The sequence below is a fragment of the Lathyrus oleraceus genome, chromosome 4, assembly GCF_024323335.1.
Source record: "Lathyrus oleraceus cultivar Zhongwan6 chromosome 4, CAAS_Psat_ZW6_1.0, whole genome shotgun sequence".
Lineage (NCBI taxonomy): Eukaryota > Viridiplantae > Streptophyta > Magnoliopsida > Fabales > Fabaceae > Lathyrus > Lathyrus oleraceus.
In genome coordinates, this window is record NC_066582.1 from 224,980,171 (window position 1) to 224,986,170 (window position 6,000).

The following is a 6,000-nucleotide window of genomic DNA, read 5'->3' on the forward strand; positions in this document are numbered from 1 at the left end:
TTCACCTTGTACTTACCAGGGCAGCCCTGGACCATATTGACAGACTTCCCATGCTCGGGCAATGGGTTCTTCTTTATGTTCGGACCTACGTCCTCGAAAAACAAAATCCCGCTTCTTACAAGGTCTTGCACCTTGGTCTTCAGAGGATAACAATTCTCCACGTCATGTCCGGGAGCACCGGAGTGATACACGCAATGAAGCTCAGGCTTGTACCACCATTGGGGGTTAGCAGGTACATCGGAAGGGTCTCGCGGCGTGATCAACTTTCTATCGATCAGAGATGGATAGAGTTCGGCATAAGTCATCGGAATTGGATCAAAGGTGACCCTCTTCCTCTCATAGCTGGTGCTGGCATTGTTGTTGTTATTTCGACGCTGATAGGCTTGCTGTTGTGGATGCTGTTGTTGTTGATATTGCTGAGTTTGTCGTTGCTGATAATGTTGAGCTTCCCTGAAAACAGGTGCTATATGAGCCACCTGATGCTGATTGTTGACTGGGAGAGCAATCTTCCTCTTCACAGAGGGTCTTCTTTTGTCATGGGAAGACACGACATGTGCCTCTCCCTCCTTCTTCTTCGCAAAGCTCCCATATCTCTTTGCCGAAGAGCCTTCGTCTCGAGTTAAGTGTCCTTCACGGACTCCTTCTTCCAATCTCATCCCCATATTCACCATCTCGGTGAAGTCTGAGGGAGCACTGGCTATCATCCTCTCGTAGTAAAACGAGCTCAAGGTCTTCAAGAAGATCTTGGTCATCTCTTTCTCCTCTAGGGGAGGCACTATCTGAACTACCAATTCGCGCCATCTCTGGGCGTACTCTTTGAAGGTCTCTTTATCCTTCTGCGACATTGCTCTCAGATGGTCCCTATCAGGAGCCATATCCACATTGTATTTATATTGCTTGACGAAGGCCTCGCCAAGGTCGTTGAAAGATCGGATGTTTGAACTCTCCAAACCCATGTACCACCGGAGAGCGGCACCGGACAGACTGTCCTGGAAATAATGGATGAGTAGTTGGTCATTGTCAGTTTGCGTTGACATCTTGCGAGCATACATCACAAGATGGCTGAGGGGGCATGTGTTTCCCTTATACTTCTCAAAGTCAGGCACTTTGAATTTAATAGGGATCTTCACGTTGGGAACAAGACACAACTCAGTAGCACTTTTACCAAAGAGGTCTTTCCCCCTCAAAGTTTTCAGTTCCTTGCGCAGCTCAAGGAATTGGTCCTTCATATCATCCATCTTTTCATAAACATCTGGGCCCTCAGATGGCTCAGAGTGGTAGATGGTATCTTCGACCCTTGGTAACGTGTGCACAACGGGCGGTGGCACTGAAAGGACCGGGCTAGATGCCGGCAGAGAAGCAAGAGTAGGGGCGAAACCCTCTGGTACAAAGTTGGGGGGCATTCCCCAAGGGAACCCGGCTGACATAGATGGCGCAAAATGAGTCGTTGCAGCAGGCACAATAGAAGTCACGATCTCAGAAATGACCGTCCTCTGGGGAGGAGTTGATGGCGTTGGAGAAGATTGGCTCTGAGCGGCCAAGAATGACTCCATCAAGGCAGTCAACCTGGCTACTTCCTCCTTCAGCTCGCGGTTCTCTTGTTCTAGATGATCCATCAGTCTTGAAGAATTGGCTCTGGTGTAGTACCGGTGAGTCAACTTGTCTTCAAAATAAATGAAGAACACAGAGTTAGACCAAAGGACAAGAAGTCGGGAACAAAACCTGCTTATGCACATGATGCATGCAATGCTCGTGCATATGATTTGTTTTTTATTTCAAAGGAACTTTAGAGTTCTATTTGAAAATATTTGGAAGTATTAAACATTTTTCATATATGAAAGTATCTTGTCACTAATGTCTGGAAAATAGTTTTACATCAAAGAAGTACAGCATTGGTAACCATATACAAGAGAAAAGGAAAATAATCATCCTATGGATCCCTAGAAACAATCATCTAAAGCTCGGGACACAGGAAGATAAGATGCACGAAGCCTCTTCACCTCTTCCTCATAGGTTGCCTCCATATCTGCCTTCTCCTTGGCGAGTCGATCTTACTTCCTAGAAGACTGAGGAAGTAGAGAAGTCCATGCATTATTAGGATCATCAATAACCTGATGCTCGAGGAACTCAATCAAAGCATCCTTTTCCTTGATCTGCTGAAGCAACTCTTCTCGTTCGCGGATCCAGGCACGTGAACGGTCTTCGTCTCTCAACTCCTCTACTCCTTGGTTAGGGAGGGTTGAAGGCCCAGCCATAACCAAAGGTGTAGGTCTTGGATACTCGTACGGCATGAGATACTCAGACGCTCTCTTCCTAACCCAAGCAGTGTAAGGCTCCAAAGCGACACAGTTCTTAGGACCCAACTCATTCCTTCCTTTCTTATGAACCTTGCGCCAAGCGCAGACCATCCTAGCTTTCAAGCCTTGGGGATCTTTACCCTCCTGAAAGAATATACCCTCTAACAGAATGTTATTGGGTTTATCCTTTAGGGGGAACCCAAGCTGACGACGTGCCAAAACAGGGTTGTAGTTAATCCCACCACGTGTACCAAGAAGAGGTACATTGGAGAATTCACCACAAGAGTCGATAATCTGCACACCATCATACACACGTCTGTACCAAGAGATATCATCATTAGTGAGAGACATAAGTCTCGTGGACCACCGTAGACATCCCTTGTTCTCCTTGAAGGCGACCGTCTACGGTAAGTGAGAAATAAACCACTTATACAACAGAGGCAAACAGCACACAATGGCGCCACCACCCTTTGCATTCCTCATATGCAAAGAAAAATAAGTGTCACCCAACAGAGTCGGAACGGGATTAAGAGTAGAGAAGATCCTAATAGCGTTCACATCCACAAACTTGTCGATGTTGGGGAACAATACTAACCCATAGATGAGAAGTACAAATATGGCCTCAAAGGCGTCCTCACTCATGGCCTTCCCATACATAATAGCTTGATTAATGAGGAACTCAGAAGGGAGACCTTGAATTCCACCTTTGGTAGTCATATGAGCACCAACCAGAGATTGATCTATATGCAACATATCTGCTATATCTTGAGAAGTAGGAATACTCTCCAAGCCACTAAACGACAACTGGTCTAGAATTGGTATACCCACAAGATAGGCATACTCCTCGAGCGTGGGCAAAAGCTGAAAATCTGGAAATGTGAAGCAATGGTACAAAGGATCATAAAATTGCACCAATACACTCATCAACCCTTCATCCACCTGAGTAGTCAGAAGAGGAAGAAGCTTCCCAAAACGAGCCTTGAAACCCAAGGGATCTAATACATAGGATGTCAGATTCCTTAACTCTTTCAAATTTGGTTGTCTGAAGCTGTACTTCTTGGTATTCCTTCTTTGTCTTTCCATGTATGAAAATTTGCAAATAGACCTCTTAAATTCCTTGAAAATTTTCTTTATTATTGATGATATGAATGCAAATGGGTGCATGAATGCATGAATGCAACAATCACACTCAAGGATCAAGCAAAGCACACCAAACAAAGGTCATGGGATGGATCATGTTATCCTTCACATCAATCATCCATTTTGGTGGATTATGGTTTACACCTTATCAACACCCAAGTTCCATTGATATTAAGGATACATGAACGGATCAACCACGAATCAAGGGTTTGTTGCGAGTCACGAGCATGGAGTCTCGGTTAAGAACCACCCAAAGGGAGTGTACTAGGGTTTAAACTTGCCAAACATGTTCTACAAGAGGTTCCCATAGTCATCATCCCATCTTTCGGATATTATCGGATAAACGACTACTCGTATTCCAAAAATATTCTCAAGAGAGACTCTTATGAGTGTAGTATCACGTAACAATCGTATCAAATCTTACACTTGAACGACTTTTGCACTACATCCTAAGAACAGGCCAAGATGGGCTTGGTAAACTAAGGTCCTTGGCTTCTAAGGTCTATATTAGAAAGAGTAATGTCTAACCACAACTACTTTTGTGACATTATTGATCCCAACATGACCTCCACCAAGTGAATGGGCTTGCAAGTCAACTTGCTAAGGAATAACTCCACACAAGTCAACGAGACTACGCCATTCTCCTATCCTAAGTGCACTCGAGTCCGGGTATAGAACTCATCTCACAAAGATCACCAAGCATACAAGGAATTAATATTCAAGCAATTCAATCATTACATACAGTACAGTAATCCCAAATTGCACAAAAATATATCACAATACAATATACACAACAATACAACAAAAATGAAAAGTAGGCAAAACCCACTAGGCAAAAATTCCCCAGCAGAGTCGCCACTTTTCTGTAGCGGGGTATTCGTTACCATTAGAGATATTGACTAAATCCAAGGTAAATCATACAAGTCGAGTCGCCACCGCACTTCTATTTATCCAAAGGAATGGTTAGAAAACGAACAAAAACCTAAAAGTTTTATCGAATCAAAAACTAGTAAAAGATAGTCAGAGATCTGGGTAAGGCGGTTGGTTATGCAATGGGAAGGTGTTAGGCACCCAAAACATCCTAGGTACTCCTAGGGAGCCCTTTTCATACTTGTTGTAAGGTTGTTGTTTTTTGTGAAAAAAATTGTTTGTGCAAACATGATTGAAGAGATGAGAAGAGAATATACAAGTTTATTTACATTTGTGTTGGGATGGATAAACCCATTGCCTACGTACCATCTTAAAAAAGATTAGGATCAAAACCTCGTTGTTCGGGGTAAAAATTTCAAAATGAGTTGGTGAATTGATTGGTCCAAAAGCCTTAAGGTCTTTTGTTATCCAAGGGAGAAAACTCAACCTAAAACCACAAATCCACCATGTGAGGATAGCTTCAACATGCTAGTGAGGGGTTAACCCTATAATAAGCATGGAAGACTCATTGTCCATCACTAAGGATATAGGTGAGTATTACATGTACCACAAGGATAACTCAAACCTAATAGCTAAAGGTTATGAAAAAGTTTTGATTAAGAAAGTGCCCATTGAAACCACCAAAAGACATTTTAATGAGTGGTATTTACCAATGAAAAGTATTTACAAAATGGTCAAAGTTGACTTAAAGATTCAATTCAAAATAAGTGTTATGAAAAGAGAGTTTGAAAATCAAAAGCATAAGGCTTAGGTTTCTAATGTTGAAAACAAGTGTTAAATATTTGCACAAAAGCTTTGGCTTGGGTTAGAGTGGAGGGAAGAAGAAGAATGGCTAAGATCCTAAGCAATGCAAAAGGTGAGGGATAAGAAACAAAACCACAAAAGGAGTTCCTCTCTTGAGATCATATGGATGATCCAAGTAGCTCCCATCCTTTGGAATAAGCAATCACATAAGCATAAACTCAAGCGATCAACAATCAAATGAACTCTTGGAAGGTTCCTCAATGTATCTTGAATCTCTCTCTCTTAGAAGCACATGGCAATGGTTCCCCAATTTGGAATCCCTAGCACAAAGAAACACACACATCAAAAGATTCTATTTACAAATCAAAGAATGGACAAGAGGGAGTTTAGAATATGGTCCTTTCAATGTTCATCTTCAAGCTTTAAGCATTCTAAATGCATGAGGCCTAGTTGCTGTTTGACATTTATAGCACTCTAAAGGCATGAGGCCTAGTTGCTCTTTGGCTCCATTTTGCATAGGGAAGGTCCTAAAGTCTAAGTCTATTTTGTCCAATTCTTTGCATTTGGTTCACAACAATCAAACAAAACACAAACACAATAGTATATACACAAGTATGTGCTCAAGTGAGCAAAAGGCAAATTGCATTAACATAAACATGTGCTCAAGTGAGCAAAGGAAAAAGCAAATGGATAATATGTGCAAGAATAGTAAATTGCATAAAAGTAAAGAGCAAAAGTAAATGTTAATGGTTAATAGTTAGTGTTAGTAGTTAGTGTGCCATAAGACAAATTTAGCGCTATGTTAAGCAATCGTAATTGGACTTATGTATAAGTCACAACTATCTGAGGCCGGTCAATAATAATATAGGCAACAACACAAGTTAGAAGT